This window comes from Salvelinus sp. IW2-2015, linkage group LG6.1 (genome assembly GCF_002910315.2).
Source record: "Salvelinus sp. IW2-2015 linkage group LG6.1, ASM291031v2, whole genome shotgun sequence".
NCBI lineage: Eukaryota > Metazoa > Chordata > Actinopteri > Salmoniformes > Salmonidae > Salvelinus > Salvelinus sp. IW2-2015.
Genome location: NC_036845.1, coordinates 5,159,433 through 5,180,061, shown reverse-complemented (window position 1 = coordinate 5,180,061; position 20,629 = coordinate 5,159,433).

Here is a 20,629-nt window from a genome sequence, read left to right as displayed (position 1 = left end):
AAAGCTGTGAATCATATTTTAAAGTACTGTTGGTTTTTATCATACCATTTGATACATTTTTGTCTAATGATCATTTATATATTCATAAGTACTACACATCATTTTAATATCATACTTCATAGATCCAGTAGCATCAGATAAATATGATCCAGTGCTTAAAAAACAAAAACAAGTAAACAAACACAGAGGAAAACAGGGTAAAGTAAGTGGATACATCAAAATCTCTGGGTGACACCACACCGGAAGCTTCTCTTCCATGATTGGCTGGTTGGCTGCCACAGCTACCACAGTTAGGTACAGTATAAATGAACCACAGTAGACTAGCATGCCATTCACTTGAAGATGGTAATAGAAGTACCAGCTATCCCCCCGCCCCCTGCCCTACACCCCCCCACACACACACACACTCATATACCTGCGCACACCAAATATCTAACTACATAACCAAGGAGGGACAGCCATGACGAAGTAGAGGTGTTGATGTAGGGCAGGCCCCTCCTGTTCTGAGACAGCTGGTACAGGTCAGGGGTCAGGTGGTNATGCCATTCATTTGAAGATGGTAATAGAAGTACCAGCTATCCCCCCGCCCCCTGCCCTACACCCCCCCACACACACACACACTCATATACCTGCGCACACCAAATATCTAACTACATAACCAAGGAGGGACAGCCATGACGAAGTAGAGGTGTTGATGTAGGGCAGGCCCCTCCTGTTCTGAGACAGCTGGTACAGGTCAGGGGTCAGGTGGTCAGGTGGGGCAGAAGCAGCGAGGTCACAGCACTATGACAGCAGCTACCTGGGAAACACAAGCACACCAGACAAAATGCATCAATCATTAAACAGCGCTATATAGGCAAGCTAACGATAGGATGACAACCGCTAATGTAGGCTACTCACAAAGCTAAGATTTCTAAACCAAGTCTATATTCATGTACATTTACCTTTACCTTTACATCCACTACTAACCGCCTTGGGCTTATATTATTTCCCTTTTTTAATTAAAAGAAATTATTAATTGGTAAGGAACCAATTTGTACCTTTTATTCTGGAAGTGCCACAAGATTGAGGGGAGTAATTTATGATTGGTGGTCAGTGTATGAGTTTTAATTAAGTCTGGGCCAGAGTTCAACCAGCTGGAGATCCAACTGGTTCATTAATCAGCAGCCCCCTGTGACGGGCATAAAGTAGAACCACAAAAGGCCACAGTGCATCACTTTTGTCTCAAATTATACTCAGGAGTTGGTCAACAGGAAACCCATGAGTTAATTACAGCATGTAGCTAAGATGATCTAAGGGTTATGCAGTACACAATACGTTGGGCTGAAGATAATATACAGAATGGTGCTTTAGATGTTTGTTATGTGTCTAACTATACAACTTCTAAGATGATTTCAGGGTTATACTGTATGTTGTGCTGAGAAAATACCATGTATTGTGCCGTCTGTGCTGTATTGTACTTACACTACCATTCAAAAGTTTAGGGTCACTTAGAAATGTCCTTGTTTTTGAAAGAAAAGCAATTTTTTTTGTCCATTAAAATAACATAAAATTGCTCAGAAATACAGTGTAGACATTGTTAATGTTGTAAATTACTATTGTAGCTGGAAACGGCAGATTTTAATGGAATATCTACATAGTACAGAGGCCTATTATCAGCAACCATCACTCCTGTGTAACAATAACACGTTGTGCTAGCAGTGAAGAGGCGACTCCGGGATGCTGGCCTTCTAGGCAGAGTTCCTCTGTCCAGTGTCTGTGTTCTTTAGCCCATCTTAATCTTTTATTTTTATTGGCCAGTCTGAGATATGGCTATTTCTTTGCAACTCTGCCTAGAAGGCCAGCATACCAGAGTCGCCTCTTCACTGTTGACGTTGAGACTGTGTTTTGCGGGTACTATTTAATGAAGCTGCCAGTTGAGGACTTGTGAGGCGTCTGTTTCTCAAACTAGACACTCTAATGTACTTGTCCTCTGTTCAGTTGTGCACTGGGGCCTCCACTCCTCTTTCTATTCTGGTTAGAGCCGGTTTTCGCTGTTCTGTGAAGGGAGTTGTACACAGCGTTGTATGAGATCTTCAGTTTCTTGGCAATTTCTGAAATGGAATAGCCTTCATTTCTCAGAACAAGAATAGACTGTCAAGTTTCAGAAGAAAGTTATTTGTTTCTGGCTATTTTGAGCTGTAATCAAACCACAAATGCTGATGCTCCAGATACTCAACTAGTCTAAAGAAGGCCAGTTTCATTGCTTCTTTAATCAGAACAACAGTTTTCAGTTGTGCTAACATAATTGCAGAGGGTTTTCTAATGATCAATTAGCCTTTTAAAATTATAAACTTAGATTAGCTAACACAACGTGCCATTGGAACCGAGGAGTGACGGTTGCTGATAATAGGCCTTTGTATGCCTATGTAGATGTAACGGTTCTCCTCTTCTCTTCATCCGAAGAGGAGGAGCATGGATTGAACCAAGACGCAGCGTGATACTTAGACATGATATTTATTAGACACGACAAAACAACGAAGACAAAAAACGAACTATACTTGAATTAACTAACAAAATAACAAACGAATGTAGACAGACCTGGACGTAAGAACTTACATGTAACACGAAGAACGCACGAACAGGGAAATGACTACATAAAAACCGAACGAACAAATGAACAAACAAACCGAAACAGTCCCGTATGGTGCAACATAGACAGACACTAACACAGGAGACAACCACCCACAAACAAACAATGTGACCCACCTACCTTAATATGATTCTCAATCAGAGGAGATGAAAACCACCTGCCTCTAATTAGAGACCATATTAGGTACCCAAACCAACATAGAAACAGAAAACATAGACTGCCACCCAAACTCACGTCCTGACCAGCTAACACATACAAAAACTAACAGAAAACAGGTCAGGAACGTGACAGTAGATTCAATTTGATGTTATTTTAATGGACCAAAAATGTGCTTTTCTTTCAAAAACAAGGACATTTCTAAGTGACCCCAACTTTTGAACGGTAGTGTATGTTATGTTGAACTATTCAATCGTTATTGTTCCATGTCATAATTGAAGTTGTAAATTAATAGACTCTGGGGTGACTCACATAGAACTATTGCTGAGATCGGCTTTGTATTGCACCCACAGGGCAAACAACACCCACAGAGCAAACAATGGCTACTTCCTCCAACTACCTCTGCCTCACACCTGACACTATGGAGTCCATTCTTCCAGCTGTCTGTCACTCAGTCCCTCTTTCTCCACTTCTCCTCTCATCTTCAGTGAGTCCATCACTACCTTTCCAAATACGTCCATTGGAGGGGTCTGGCGGTCATGTCAGAAGGGCTAATCACCAAAGCAGATCTCTCTCCAGCAATCTCTCTCCTCACTCTTTCTTTCTCTTCTCTCTATCTACTGCTACTCAGGACCTGACCAGCCAATCTCTGATTAAAACTCACACCACCTTATTTCAAAGAGAGAGGGAAAGAGGGAGGGAGAAAGAGAGGGGGGAGAAAGAAAGAGAGAGAGAGGAGATGGATTGAGAGAGGCCACAGCCTGTGAAATGGGGGCAGAGTTCCTGATGGCCATTGGCTTTGACTGCCCAGAGCCAGGCATGCCTGTTTGGGTAAGAGTCTAGAAGAGAAAAGACCCATACAACTGAAGTTGAAAAAAATATATAAAAAAATACACCACTGTGGTGTTATATTTTTCATTCAAATCTCATTCACATTGTCTGAATTAGACAGACCTCTCTCTTTTTTGTCAAGATAGATCCTAGTGTAAGAGAGGTAAGCAAGGGCAACCAACAGCTTTACATTATACCAAGTTCTTGCAACACACAAAGCTAGGAAATTGAAAATGTAAAACTCAGACCAGCTTGTATATCATTATACTCTCGGGTAAAGTATTTATTTTTAGGGCAATATTGGTAGAAATGTTACAAATATGGAGGTTCAGGACCAGTGGAAGCTCCTTGAAGGAGGAAGGGGAGGACCTTCCTACTCAGTGAATTACATTTTTTTTAAATTGTGAAACATTAAAAAAGTGATAATTTTGAGATATACTGTATCTATACTAATTATATTCACGTCACCAAATAATTGATGAAAAAACAATGTTATGCAATGAAGGTCTACAATAGCCTCAACAGCACTCTCTGGGTTAGCACCATGGTGTAGCCGGAGGACATATAGTTTCCGTCCTCCTCTGGGTATATTGACTTCAATTGACTACAAAGTAATTATGACAACTTCCGGAGGACGTTCTCCAACATATCAGAGCTCTTGCAGCATGAACTGACATGTTATCTACCCAATCAAAGAATCAGAGAATGAATCTAGTAATTAAAGCATAAGCTACAGCTAGCTGGCACTGCAGTGCATAAAATGTGGTGAGTAGTTGAACAGTTTTGAGCAAATTAATTTCTTAAAAAATTAAGGAGAAGCAAGAGAGAGAGAGCGAGAGCTAGCTATATTTTGTTGTATTCTTTTCATTTTCACTTACTTAGTTAGCAAATGCAGCTAGCTAGTTTATCCTACTCAAACACCCGGCTCAAACAGAGAGGGATGCTATGTTAGCTAGCTGGCTATGTCTGTCCAACAATGGAACTCTTCCAAGTCAAGGTAAGCTTTTGGGTGTATTKATTTATTGCCACCAGGGGCCGCCGGTGTAATTGCTAAACTACTTTCTGTACACTGTACTGCATGAATCTACCGGGTTTACTAACGCGTTAGTTCTATCTATGTTGACTTTGATGATAGCTAATATGACGTCAATATGGCGTGGGGGGGTATCAAGGAATATGATGCAAACCATTCACTTGATAGAACCCACAATCTATCTGCACCCCACCCTACCATCCCTACCCTGATTGGAGTAAACTAACAGACAGCATTACTTCTACTGCTACTGCTCACATGTACGGTACATGTAGTTAAATAATTATACATATGTTCTTCATTTCCTCTTTCTGCAAGTGCTGGATTTTCAACCAACCGACCATTCATTCATTCTGATCTTAGAGAGGTGGAGGGGGGAGAGGAGGAAAGAGTATGAAGTTTGACAGGGGGATGACTACGCTGCAGACCTCTGCTCATGAAAAGACCCCAGGCTTCCGTCAGATTGGTGATTTTATACCCATCTGAACGATGTCCTGATCCAGACAGGTTGGAATGGCGCCAGGAAGGAGGGGGTAGAGAAGAGAGAGAGGCACAGATGAACAGATGGAATGAGAGAACAAAACGTTTTGGGGAGAAATAGGGGACAAAAAATTGGGAGAATTGTTGATAAAAATGGGGAATACAGTGGATAAAATGAATGGGACAGAGTAGAGAACAAGCAAAGACAAAGAGAGCGGGTAATTGAGAGTGAGAGATTGAGTAAAAGAGAGTGAACGAAAGAGAAACAGATAGAGAGAGAGAGACCAAGAGAGAAAACGACAGGAAGAGAAAAGGAGAGAGCGTGAGGTAGAGAGTAACGGTAGAGAGTAACGGTAGGGAGATATGGTACTTTGAAGAGATCAGAGGGCATGAGGCTAACCCGTCTCCCTGGCACACACACACAGAGGGAGAGAGAGCTCTGCCAGTATCACCCACTTCAAAGCTCTGTCTTTGTGCAACCACAACGAGACCCCCTTCTCCTCCGGAAGAGTCTGGGAGACACACACATGCATGTATGCACGCACGCACGCACGCACGCACGCACGCACGCACGCACGCACGCACACACACACACACACACACACACACACACACACACACACACACACACACACACGCACAGAGATTAATCTTCTGCACTGTATGTTTGGTAAAGCAAGGGGGCGCTAGAAAGCTGTTTGAACATAACTCCACCTTGTCAGACGTGGGCGAAAAGACGGAGGAAAGGAGAGAGGTTAGGAGGGAGGAAAGGAGGAAGGTTAGGAGGGAGGGAATGAAAGCCAATAAACACAGACAGTCCCCAAGATGAGTGTTCGAGTGACAAGCTGAGGGAAATAGTATTGCAGCAGTTTAGACATCTGGTAATGTGCCTCAGTAGATCCATATACAATATACAAACAATATAAAAACTCCAGACAGGCAGTCTAATGAGAGAAAGGTAGGAGATAAACTGAATTAAATAAAAGACATTGATGAAAGTGTCATGGTACTGTACTGTAGATAACATGGACAAGACAGACAACAGACCAGTGGAGGCTGCTGTCACATTAAATCACGTTTGATACCTTAATCCATTCCACCCATTCCAATGATCCAGCTTCCCTTCACTTGCCTGCACTGCAAAATACATGTCAAATCTCCTTTGTACTGAGTGAGTTGGTGGAGGTGTTTACTATCGCCCAGCCAGAGTGAAGGAAGATTTAGAAGTCAAACTGAAATCCTGGGTGGATGGGATCAATGTGGGCAGCTGGGGAGGGGTTGTGTTTTGAAGGACCCTGTTCTGTCCGTCATGCCCCATTTCCAGCAGAGCCAGTGTCCAGATGCATGGAGCTGATAGGCCGTATCAATCACAACCCAAACTGGCTCCACGGCACAGCTATCACAGCAATCGATTGTCAGTCACAGGCTGGATGAACGGCGTAGACTCTGAGCCAACAGGTTGACCGGGTGGTGTGTGTGTGATGGTGGGGGGAAAGAGAGAAGAGGAGAAGCAGATATTTCGCATGACAGCCTAGTTTGACCACTCACATTCAAGTATCTATATTACTAAATCTCTCTATTTTAACACATTTGATGGCTACACCGTTGTGTACAACAGTATATCCAGTATGAACCTAGCTCACCCATTATACTGCATATCAGACCTACAGTCTGTCCACTCAAATACACTGGTGAACACAATGACATAGTGGATGGATTTATGCTGCTTCTTTAACCCTGCATGTGAGGTCACTCCATACCTAAGCTGCTACCACCACCATCCTTCCCTCTATCCCTCGATTGACTCTCTCCAAAATGGCATCTGTCTGTGTGAGGAGCTCTGTGTTGATCAGGCTGGTGTAATGACAGCCTAAGCCGTCCGCTGGAAGGTCTCACACATTAAGGAGCTGGCCAATCAGCTTTAGGTAATCTCAGCTCTACTTCCTGGAGAACGCTGGCTGTGCTGAGCAGGCTTGGAGAGAGACAGGCGGTTTGGGCAGCTGGGGATATGTGTGTGTGTGAGTGCTTTTATGTGGACGGTCTATATGTTTATGTGTGTGGGGTGTATAATTCTGAATTGATCATATTTACAGTAAATGGAGAGTAATAAAAACATGTATTTGTAAGTTGTGTTAATCATTTTGACCATAGCTACTAGTTTGTGAAATGTGTTACAGCTAGTCTCAGATCACCTGTGTCACATAGTGTTGTGTTGTCTCACGGAAAGAGAAACGTCAGTGACAGTCCCATACCCACAGAGTCACAGTAATCCCCTGCAGCAAAGTTGGGAGTAAGCTGACGGCATGGAAAAAGATAAACAAGGATTGTCATTTTTCACCCCGTAATGGAAAATTGCACAGCACTTTCTCTCCACAGCATTTATCTCTAATAGAGTTTTAAAAAATCCATACACTCTAATTTACCGCAATCATTTCTACATACAAAATACACTTTATAACTCTTTGCACTTTGTTTTCTTTCTTCCAATTTAGTTAGCTATTTCCTTCTTACTTTAGGGAAGATATCAAAAGCAGAAATAGTTTGAGCAACAAGGCCTGAATCCACAATATCAAAACAATCTGAATTGGCTATTTTTCCCAAACCACAAACCAATACTTTTATTTAAATTGACTCCTATCGTTTAACAAAATACAGACATTTTCTCAATAATAAAAAACTGCAAAGTCTCCCAAACGTTAGTTAAAGTTAAAGTTAACAAAAAATAAAGTGACAGTCAGACTGAAACATTCTGAAAGCAAAAAGAAAACTTTTGCTTCCCTTCCCTCGTAGAGCAGAGGATAGATTGAGGACGTCAGTGACGAATGTCTTGCATTAACTTTGTTGTTTATTTTCCCCCGTAAGCAGTGAAATAACCCTATTAAATCAAGTAGTCACTCGACCATTAATCTCAATGCAGCTGACTAGTCCCTCAAAGCTAAATGGGGTTTAGAATTTGCATGAGGCGAGTTTACCCACAAAGCCTTGCCTAAGAGGATTGCAGTTCAGACAGAGAGCTTATTGTCACACTTGTTCATAGACATGGATTAACGGTAGTAGACCACAAAAGGACTGCACTAACTTCATGGCAAGTCGCACAAGTTCCCCCTCACTGCATTGCTAGTGAAGAGAGCTCTCTTTCAGGGGCAAAAATACAGCAAATTACAATGCAGCAGTTACTTCTGTGACATCTATGAATTAATAGCTACTCTGTACTCTTCATTTCCTTTCATTTCACATGAGTACTTACTGCATGGTTATTTGCCTTTTTGACTTCAGTTTCAATATCAGGTGTTTATGGATGCCAGGAAGGCCTGAAAATACAGCATTTTGGGTAACTCAGATTGTTCTGGCATTTCTCACGTAGAAACGTCATTGGGAGGAACGATGTTGAATATGCTTTTATAAGAATATTTTGAAGATAAATACACAACGCAGAGACAGAGGACGAGAAGTCAATAGAGTAGTAACGATCAATGGAAATAATGTTTTTTTCTGTAATAGGGAATTATCAATGGAAATAGTTGGTTTTCAGTTCAACATCTGTTAGGAATGTCAGTCTTGAACTTATAGCTACGTGTGGCACGTTCTCGTTGGTCCAACCTGAAATAGGATACTTGTTATTTGGCCATTGGCTCAGTTTTAATGCAAGGAATTCTAATTGGTCAACCACAGGCTAGGGCTGGGTTATAAACTACATCCTGTTCCTTTGTTCTGTGGAGAGAATCACAGGAGAGAGTCTCAGGAGAGCATCACTGAGGACAGGAGAGAATGACCATCTACTTCCAATCATGATTTGTCCTTTTTGAATAAACCTATTTTCCTCCCCCTGATTTGCTTTGGGGTCTGTGTTATTGAAGAGTAAACATCAACAGCTAACACTTTTTACATTTGTATCACAAACCATTTTGGAGAAAATCATGATGAAGTGGCCATTTTAGGCCCTTTTTAGCCCTATACATACCTCTTGTCAGCAGCCTGATCACTACAAATAGACTTCGATTTAAAGTGGTTGAAAAGGTCGTGAGAATGTCGATATATGCCTTCCTCAGCACTCACAGAAAAAAGCCAACGTGGATGCTCGAGCCGGAGAGTACTGCTTAGACCACTGCACCGCCGCGGTTCACAATGCTCTAGCAAGCCGTGAGAATAGTTGATGGTAGTTGATGGAAACACCAAGCGCCCTCCCTAAACCATAGCCTTAACCTTAATCACTCGGAATGAATGCTTAACCTGTTAATCTTTCAGCTGTTTCTGTTTTAACCCTGTAACCACACAGAATTAACCCTGTAACCACGCAGAATGAATATGTCAAAATAGACGTTCATCCATAATACGGTAGATTCCGAAAGGAAAATGTGAGATCTTGTTGCTTGTAAGACCCTATGATCTGTGACCGCAAATGATACAGACAATATCTTGGTGTCATTATACTCCTTATACAGTGACTTCGGAAAGTTTTTACACCCCTTTTCTACATTTTGTTGTGTTACAGCCTGAATTACATATAACATTGATTACATTTAGATTGTGTCACTGGCTTACATATAATACCCCATAATGTCAAAGTGGAATTATGTTTCTAGAAATGTTTACAAATTAATTAAAAATGAAAACCTGAAAATTGAGTCAAGTGTTCAACCCCTTTGTTATGGCAGACCTAAATAAGTTCAGGAGTAAAAATGTGCTTAACAAGTCACAAAAGTGTAATTTTGAATGACTCCTTCTCTGTAGCCCACCCATATAATTATCTGTAAGGTCCCTCCACAAAGACCAGAGAGGTTTTCCAAAGCCTTGCAAAGACAGGCACCTATTGGTAGATGGGTAAAAAAAAATACATTAAATATCCCTTTGATCATGAAGTTATTAATTACACTTTGGATGGTGTATCAATACACCAACTCACTACAAAGATACATCTGTCCTTCCTAACTCCTAGCTCAGGGGTTTCACCATGAGGCCAATGGTGACTTTAAAACAGTTAGAGTTTAATAGCTGTTTAGTAATTGTAGTTACTCCACAATATTAACCTAAATGACAGAGTGAAAAGGAAGCCTGTACATAAAATAAATATTCCAAAACATGCAGACTGTTTGCAATATGGCCTAGGAAGCTGAGCAGGGGGCCTCCCCTGGGGACGTGGGCGGTCAGGACGGTTACGGTGGAAAGCCAGAATCATGGCTAGGTCGAGGACACACTGAAAAGGAGTGAGATGGAGTGAGGAATGCACCAGGGAGTTCTGTGCGTATTCGGCCCAGGCTAGATAACGACTCCACTCGTGTGGTTGGTGGGTGCAGTGTTGGCAAAGGTACTTCCCTATTTCCTGATTCAGGCGTTCCGTCTGCCCATTGGTTTGGGGATGGTACCCGGAGGATAGGCTGATGGAGACCCCTTCTCGGTCGCAGAAGGCTTGCCACACCCTGGAGACGAACTGGGGTCCCCGATCCGAAACGATGTCTTCCGGGATCCCATACAGACAAAACACCTGTTTGAACATGCACTCGGCCATTTCCATGGCATTAGGTAGATGCAGAAGGGGGATGACTCGGCACATCTTGGAGAACCGGTCCACTACCACTAAAACAGTAGTGAAGCCTGAAGAGTCTGGCAGATCAGTGAGGAAATCCATGGCGATGTGGGACCATGGTCTACGTGGTGTAGGTAAAGGCTTGAGCTTACCGGTAGGTAGCTGGCGAGTGCTCTTTGCCCATGCACAGACGGGACAGGAAAGAACGTAATCTCGGATGTCTGTTGTTAGGGATGACCACCAGAACTTATGTGTCAGTAGCGCCGTGGTCCAGGTGATCCCGGGATGGCCAGAACTCAGCGAGGTATGGCACCACTGCATTAGTTGGGGTCTGACTGACGCCGGAAAGTAGGTCTTGCCTGCAGGGGTGTCGGGAGATGCTGGGTCGTGGCGTAGGGCCTCTTGGACAGCTGATTGGATTTCCCACTGTATGGGCCCCACGACACAAGACAGACCTCTGGGCTCTGGAGCTGGGTTAGAGGAAGGGGAGTCAAATAGATAAGGAATCAGCCTTCACATTTTTCTTGCCAGGCAGATAGTGGATGGTGAATTGGAACCGGGTGAAGAAGAGTGCCCAGCGAGCTTGTCTGGGGTTGAGCCTCTTAGCACTTCAAATTGCAGTGGTCGGTAAGGACACGGAATGGGTGATGAGCTCACTCTATCTAGTGGCGCCACTCTTCGATAGTCAGCATAATGGCGAGGGGCTCTTGGTTCCCAACATCATAGTTCCTCTCAGCGGGTGACAGTTTCTTGGAAAAGAAGCCACATGGGTGTAATTTGGGAGGTGTCCCTAACCGCTGAGAGAGAACCACTCCTACGCCAACCTCAGATGCATCAACCTCCAGAACAAAAGGAAGGGTAGGATCTGGCTGCCTAAGGATGGGTGCAGAGGTGAAGAGGTGTTTCAAGGTCTTAAATACAGTAGGGTGGTGTCGGTCCATTGGAAGGTACGGGTTTTATGACTGGTGAGAGCTGAGAGAGGAGAGGTTGTGCTGCTGCAGTTTCGGATGAACTGGCAGTAGTAGTTGGAAAATCCTAGGAAATGTTGTAGTTCCTTTACAGTGGTAGGTTTGGGCCAGTTAAGCACGGCCGTGACTTTGCCTTGGTCCATGTTGACCCCTCCTGGTGTCAACGTGAAACCTAGGAAGGTTACAGTAGTAACGTGAAAGGCGCTCTTCTCAGCCTTGACATAAAGATGGTGGTCCTGTAGCCGTTGGAATACCTGTTACACATGCTGTGCGTGTTCTGCAATGGAGTGAGAGTAGATAAAGATATTGTCAATGTACACGATGAGGAACTGGTTGATCATGTCCTGGAAAACTTCATTCATGAAGGACTGGAAGACTGCGGGAGCATTGGTGAGACCGTAGGGCATAACCAGGTATTGGTAGTGACCCCTAGCGGTGATGAACTCCATCTTCCACTCATCCCCCACTTCGGATACGGACCAGATTGTAAGCACTACGTAGGTCGAGTTTGGAGTAGATGATAGCCTGTCCAACTTGTTCTAGTGCGGCCGGAATCAGAGGAAGAGGGAAGTGATTCTTGATGGTAAGGTCATTGAGGGGTCGGTAATCTATGCAGGGACGGAGACTACCATCCTTTTTTTCACAAAATAGAAACTGGATGCAGCCGGAGACGTGGATGGACGGATGAATCCCATGTAGAGAGCCTCTTCTATATAGGTGTCCATAGCCTCATTCTCTGGAATGGACAAGGGGTAGAGTCGACCCTTAGGGGGCGATGCCCCAGGAAGGAGGTCAATCGCGCAATCCTCCGGGCGATGAGGGGCAGAAGGGACGCTTTTTTCTTGCTGAAGACACTCTGGAACTGGGCATATACAGGTGGGATGTGGGTTGGAATGGCAGACTCAGATCCTTCTATAGAGGTGGCTCGACAGGGTAGATTGAAGCAGTTCTTAAAACAGGTGGGAGAACATGACAGCAGTTCCCCTTGCCGCCAGGAGATGGCAGGGTTGTGAGGGCTTAGCCAAGGGTGACCGAGGATGAGGGGTTCTTTAGGCGAAGACAACACCATTAACTGAATGACCTCAGAGTGAAGGAGGCCAATCTGAAGGGTGATACTTTCAGTCATGCGAGTCACAAGACCAGGTCCGAGAGGTTGTCTGTCCAGCGCATTAATCCTAAGGGGAGGATTAATAGGGATTAGTTTGACTCTTAACTGTTGTGCCAATTGTTCGTCAATGAAATTACCTGCGGCCCCTGGGTCCACTAGTCCCTCCACAATCTGAGTGACCCCATTAGCAGAAAGAAGAGCCGGGACACCAAACTGCCTTTTGGAAATATTTGAAAACATAGAGGTGCTTACCCGGGCAAAAGTGGAGGGGTTGTGGTCACCTCTTTGTCGGGGGGGGGGGGGGGGGGGGGGGCATGGGGAAAGTTTTGGGGGGGGGGTCTTCCTCAAAAAAAAAAAAAAGGGTAAACAAAACACACAATCTGCCGGGGGCGGGGGAGGGGGGGGGGGGGCGGGGTGCGGGGGGGTGGGGGTTGTAGGGGGGGGGGGGGGGGGGGGGGGGGGGGGGCAAATCGGACAGCTATTGAGTAGGAGGTTACTCTCCACAATAAAGGAACAGGTTCACATAACCTCCAATGTCTCGCGGCAGGCGTGAAAGGGGTGTGGCCGAGTTGCATGGGTTCGGGGCTCTTAGACTGTGGTGGACGAGAGAAGGGCGTGGAAGACTCGCAGTTCATGGGCGACGATGTCTGCGGTCCACCAGTAGATTGCCAATGGATATGGACATCCGGATGTATTGGTTTAGGACTGTTAAATCTCCTCTGCATGCCAGTTTGGTCTGTAACTACCGATTAAGACCCCTCCAGTAGACTGAGGTGAGCTGATTTACTGATTTATTGCCGGCAGCCATGGTGTGGAACTCCAGGGCATACTCAGTGGTGGAGCGATGGCCCTGTCGAAGCTCACATAAAAATGTCCCCGGCGTGACGACCTGAAACTGAATGGTCCAACTCCTCCTTGAAGAAGGCGTGGAAACGTGATTCAGTGGACAGATCAGAACTTTGAGCGGACCACAGGGCTGTGACCCAATCCAGAGCTTTGCCTGTGAGTAGGGAGATGACGAAGTCCACCCTGTCTTTGTCAGAGGTGAAGTCAGCAGGGTGATGGTCTACATGAGAAGTCCTTGACATTTCCCTGGGGAGCCGTCATTTATTAGGCATGGATTTTGGGGGAGATGAACAAGAGGAGGCTGTGGAACCTGATATCGGTGAAGCAGGAATGGTCTGGTGAAGGACGTGGCAGAGTTCATCGATTCGTTCCTCCTGTCTGGCTAGATGTAGCTGCAGCTGGTGAAGTATTCTGTAATGAACACGATGGGAGACAGAGGGCTGGTTTCAAGTGCAGGGCGCAGCAGGTGTTTATTGTAAAGGACCACAGGAGGAGGCAGGTAGCTGGGTCCAGGGGAAGGCAGAAGGTCATACACAGGGGGTCCAAAAAGGCAACAGTACAGGAAGGAAAAAGACTAGTAACATCGTCCGGGAGAGCAGGCAATAGATTGATAACAGGAAATCCAATAGGCTAAAGTACAGGCAGGGAATAGGTAAAAGGCATCATTAGTGAGGCAGGCAAAAACTATCATACACTGGAGGAACAAATTACAGTAAACACAGCACTCCAAATAGAAGTGTGTCACAAAACAAACAATACCTCACAATGATGGAGGTGCAAAGAACTGAACTAAATAGTGTGTGATAATGACATACAAGTGTGTGAACAGGTGATCAGAATTCAGGGGATTGGGATCTGGAGAATGAGCTGCGTTCAGGGGATCTACGTGTTTGAGAGTGTGAGTTGGAAGCAGACGTTACAACATGTTCCTTAGCAATCTACACACAATACCCCATAATGACAAAGTGAAAACAGGTTTATAGGATTGTTTGCAAATGTATATAAAAAAAATGAAATACCTTATTTACATGAGAATTCATATTGCTATCAGATTCGAAATTGAGCTGGTGCATCCTGTTTACTTGATTGGAGCACACCTGTGGTAAATTCAATTGATTGGACATGATTTAGAAAGGCACACACCTGTCTATATAAGGTCCCACAGTTGACAGCGCATGTCAAAGCAAAAACCAAGCCATGAGGTCGAAAGAATTGTCAATAGAGGTTTGAGACAGGATTGTGTCGGGAAGGATCTAGGGAAGGGTACCAAGAACACAGTGGCCTCCATCATTCAAAAATGGAAGAAGTAAGGAACAACCAAGACCCTTCCTAGGGCTGGCTGCCCAGCCAAACTGAGTAATCGGAGGAGAAGGGTCTTGGTCAGGGAGGTGACCAAGAACCCGATTGTCACTCTGACAGAGCACTAGAGTTCCTCTGTGGAGATTGGAGAACCTTCCAGAAGGACAACCATCTCTGCAGCACTCCACCAATCAGGCCTTTATGGTAGAGTGGCCAGACGGAAGCCACTCCTCAGTAAAAGGCATATGACAGCCCGCTTGGAGTTTCCCAAATGGCACCTATGGGACTCTTAGACCATGACAAACAAGGTTCTCTGGTCTGATGAAACCAAGATTCAACTCTTTGGCCTGAATGCCAAGCGTCACGTTTGGAGGAAACCTGGCACCATCCCTACGGTGAAGCATGGTGGTGGCAGCATCATGCTGTGTGGATGTTTTTCAGAGGCAGGGACTGTGAGACTAGTCAGGATTGAAGGAAAGATGAATGGAGCAAAGTACAGATCCTTGATGAAAACCTGCTCCAGAACACTCAAGACCTCAGACTGGGGCAAAGGTTCACCTTCCAACAGGACAATGACCCTAAGCACACAGCCAACACAGGAGTAGCTTCTGAACAAGTTTGTGAACGTCCTTGTGTGGCCCAACCAGAGCCCGGACTTGAACCCAATCAGACATCTCTGGAGAGATCTGAAAATAGCGGGGCAGCGACGCTCCCCATCCAACCTGACAGTGCTTGAGAGGATCTGCAGAGAAGAATGGGAGAAACTCCCCAAATACAGGTGTGCCAAACTTGTAGCGTCATACCCAAGAAGACTCCAGGCTGTAATCACTGCCAAAGGTGTTTAACAAAGTACTGAGTAAAGGGTCTCAATACTTATGTGTGATATTTCAGAAGAAATGTAAAAATTGGATAAAGTCTGAATACTCTCCGAATGCACTATTTGAATTTTTTTAACCATAGAATCACAATTCATATTAGATAGGATCTCTGCGGGCCTAGTAAAGATTTGTCGTATCATTTTTAACTTTTAACAATACCTTTTAACCCTTTTAACATTGTCCAAAAATGAACAAAAGTGGCACTGACCGAATGATAAAGACAGTGAATATGCACACTCACCTGAGATATGGCCGATGTTCTCCACTGGTGCCAATAAGATAGGCTACTTACTGTTCGCTCAATTATGTTGAGAATTTTGATAACTAAAAGACAGATTGGAGTCTTTTCATTGTCATCTCTTTTTAATAGACATTTGCTTTCCAAACTGTTTCCGTGATTGCATTTTTGATATTGTGATATGCCTAGCTAGGGTTTCTCTGCTTTTCACAAACTGTCACAACGGAACAATCATCTATTTGGTATTTGCCACGCGCGCTGCCCAAATTGTGGGCCCTTCTGACTGTAGGCTATGACATTTAAAGCAAATGTTGTTTTAAGAAGCTAATGATCTTCTGTGGCCAATCATGCTTTATGGTGTAGTAGCCTATTTTTTATTATTTATTTTATTTCTGTATAGACAGGAGTAAGCTAATTAGGCTATATAATTTTGGCAATTTAATTCAATATACTTTAGGGAAAGCTTCCCCTAGCCTTATGGATGCTTTTAATGCGGCATGAACACAACCAGTCATGATGTGTTTGACAATCAGATGAAAAATCATTTAACCCTCCTGCTGTGTTGTGGTCGAATTGGACCGACTTACAAGTTTTCTCTCTGAAAAATGTAGTTCATATAATCTGATTGTTATAAGGTTCCATGACTTATTCCACACAGGGCATCTGAACGCACAAAATACATTTTGATGATTTTCATAAAGTTTTGGGTGTTTTATTTCACTTTTGTACACCTGTGGTGTTCCTGGTCAAAAATGGCCGGTCATTAGAAATGAATGGATGAGGCTACATGCCCATTCATCAACATGCATGTGTGTTTGAGCACACACACACACCTTATTCCCCTTCTTGGCTTCCTTGGCAACCCCCACGGGAACCTTTCCCCAATACAATCTTTCCCCCATGGGAACCACACCTGTTGGCATTCTCACAAACAAACACACAAATTCTCACAAACAATCACAACTTTTCTCGCAGCTCTGGTATATAAAGCTTTTTTGAGGCCTTGCTCACAATTCATTCTGTGGCAGCACAATAACCAAATTATTTACTGTATGTGAGGCTCTTGATCATATCTTTGATCATGACACTGGTGTGGTGGAGAGAGTCCTTGTTAAACTTTGACACAAAGTAGTTTGTGATAAATCGCACAATGTGTTTCATCTGAGTATTTATTATAGTCTTAATAATCCATACATTATTCTTTTTTTCACTTAAAAACGAGTTGTATGAGCTCAGGTCAATGAGGCCTACAGGCCATAAATAGCAAATAGAAGTTCAAAACTTTCACAAGAACTTAAGTTGATAAAAATACCTAACACAACATTAGGTGATAATATATGTATTATTATGGATTTATAATCAGCAATAACGGGGAGGTCATTTTGGAGCGGGAACACAGAACGAATGAACATGAAACGACAGGAGGGTTAAAAGATAAGCTCCTGTAGGCTGCCGATGCACGTTCATCCACTCAGAAAATAATTCCAGCATCCAAACCCCAACAGTGCACTATTCACCTGCATTTTGATGAATGGAAAGCGACATCTGTTACGAAACGCCTATAAGAATTGTAAAGACATTCGGCGATTGTCATTAGGCCTATACTTGTAGCGTGAATTGACGCATTCACTTTTGTCCACTTGCGCCTCGGTCTCGACTACTCATCTCGGCCTTGTCCGTGTGTCTCGGCCACTCATCTCCGCCTTGTCCGTGTGTCTCAGCCACTCATCTCAGCCTTGTCTATGCGTGTCTCAGCCACTCATCTCCGCCTTGTCCATGCGTGTCTCGGCCACTCGTCTCCGCCTTGTCCGTGTGTCTCGGCCACTCATCTCAGCCTTGTCTATGCATGTCTCAGCCACTCATCTCAGCCTTGGCAAAATGTAAGTGTTCTCATCGAACAACAACACAGTTCGGAGCATATACCACCCGGTTTCAAGTCAATTTGCTGATTTTTTACGAGGCTGACATGCAGTAATGTTAAACAATGGTGTAATAGTCTATAGTTTTTTGACATATTGTGTTAATTGTGATAGGCTCACGATTTACCATTACAGCGTACCCCTACTATTTATTTTGCTGGGCCGTAGTACCGGACCGTACCAGCTTACTTTCACCACTGAGTATAATTGTTTAAAGCAATATGACAATTATACTTTTTTTAAATTCAAGGGTACTTTTGAGATTGAATAAATTAACGTGAAATGTTTATTTCAGAACCTATACATACTCCATATTTTAGAGTACAGGTGGTATGTATAATTCTAAAAAGGGCCTAAAATTGCCACTTAAATCATCATTTTCTCTTTACAAATGTAAAAAGCATATCAATCTTCCTTCCTTCCAATGAAGTTTCTATGTGGGAATTGCCAGAACAGAGATACCAAAAATATTTACGGGCCTTCCTGGCATGGAATTGCCCGCATTACGTGTAAGAAATGTTTTTCTGGTAAAATGTTTTGCTTGAAAACTGTTTCATTGGTCATCTTCCTGTCTGAGGGTGTCATTAAGTAATATTTTCCCACCTGTCTGAGCATAAGGGTTCTCTATTAATGGTAATATTCAAATTACGTAATAACTCCCCACTTCAGAGTACTTATACCAATCTGAGTGGTAAGACCTTTCATAAGTGACTATTTTATTTAAAATATATATTAAAAAATCTTGTCTCATCTTTGCAATGTCACGTTGTTGCTGGATCCCTGTTCTGTGTTGTCAACTTAGCTTTTTAAATAATTTGAATAAGCCTCTTTCAGTATGAGCCTGTCTGCAGTGTTTCATTATAGTGAGGAAAGCAGCTTTGGATGCTAAATTTAACATGGATCTGCTGCATTAATTCTTTCATATTTATCAGAAGAAAAAAGTGCTTGAAATGTGGCTTCATCCGTGTTAGAAATTCAGCAAGAAAGCTGTGTGAACACATAAGTTATAAACAAGCTTTGACACCTCGTTTGATCCCTGAAACTCCCATATTTCAGATTATGATTATCAATATTTTTATGGTATTGAAATACATATTTCTCCTGCAGCACAGCTCAGAAATGCCTTAAAATTGTGGAAAATATTTCAATATTATGTCAACTCCATTTCTGTATATTAAAAAGACCAACTATTGGCAATGTGAACCATAGAACACTGGAGAATACATTCAAAATGACAGTGAATATTTGAGAATCAGCACTAAACTAAATAAAAGCTGCATTAGGAACATTCAACAAGTTGCAAAACATATCAAAGTAACACARTGRTCCCTTGAGGAAGCAAAGAGACTGTCAGTGATGTACTATTCAGACAAGGATGAGCACAAAAGATACATAAAATCACATTGGCAGCTGCACAGTTCCTCCTCTCTTATCTCCACTGACTAGACTAGACTCATTTTGATTGAATAAGGAAGTGTGTGTGAAAACAGTGAAGCTAGCTATGTCACCCACCCTCTAGCCTGTTCCTGAGGCAACAACGACAGCTAGCTAGAGGAAGTCACAGTCTGTCTGGTACTTTCATATCACAGTATTTCACTAGTGCTGTCTGGGACATGAAAGGTATGGACTGGAGGCATGGGTTCTCACAGCCTCACCCAAGGCTTAAAATATATGACTTAAATCAGCGTCTTCTGACCCAAAACAGGACGACTTTACAACAATCCTTGCAACATAACCAAACATCCCTTTCGGATTTATATGTATTTCTTGCACAAACTTGACCCTGATTTACAGCTATCTGGCTGTCCCTTACCTTTTGTCAGGTATAAAGACTATGGYACACATTTAGTTCAGAGTGTGTCAAGGGCTCTCTTTTTACCTATGTGGCATACTTAGCATCTGAGGGATATTTACTGTATGTTCTGTCTTGGTGATACAATGTTTTAATAGTCAGAGTTTCCTGCCCTGATCTGTTTCACCTGTCCTTGTGATTGTCTCCACCCTGCCCGCCTGACCACTCTGCCTGTCCCTGAGTCTGCCTGCCGTCCTGTGCCTAAGCTCCACTTCTGGATTATCGACCCCTGCCTGCCTTGACCTGTCGTTTGTCTGCCCCTGTGGTTACATTAAACATTGTTACTTCAACAGTCTGCACTTGGGTCTTACCTTGATTCCTGATACAGAGAGATACTGTCTTTGTTCCAATATCCACACTACTATACCGGTCAATGTGAAGAATCATTGTAGTGGCAAGTAGCTGCAAGTCAATAGACATGTTGCAAACATCTTACTGACAGTCTACTCATAGTTTAAATCAAGTGTTACCTGAGGATCAGATGTGGKTGAATGCTGAGACTATACTTCTGCATTAATGAAGCGCTATTAAACTGAGCGGTCACCTTCTCCCAGCCTACCCAATGATCCACTTAAAGCTAGGGGTCCGGGCCCTGTAGGCCTCTTCAGTTTTGCCTCCCTCCAACACAAATATCCTGAGCTTACTTTATAAWTGCCTATGCCAATAACATACGCAGCTGTTCAGCCTGACTGCATCTGGTGCAGAATGAAGGAACCAAGGAAGGGAGGACAAGTTTAAAGGCATCCTGAAGTTTAGACGGAGAGGACAGTAAATACCCAAAGGCAGATATATAGGCGTCTTCTCTCTCCTCTCGCAAAATGGAAAGAATGAATATCTGAAATTATTAATGGAAAAATATGTTGGA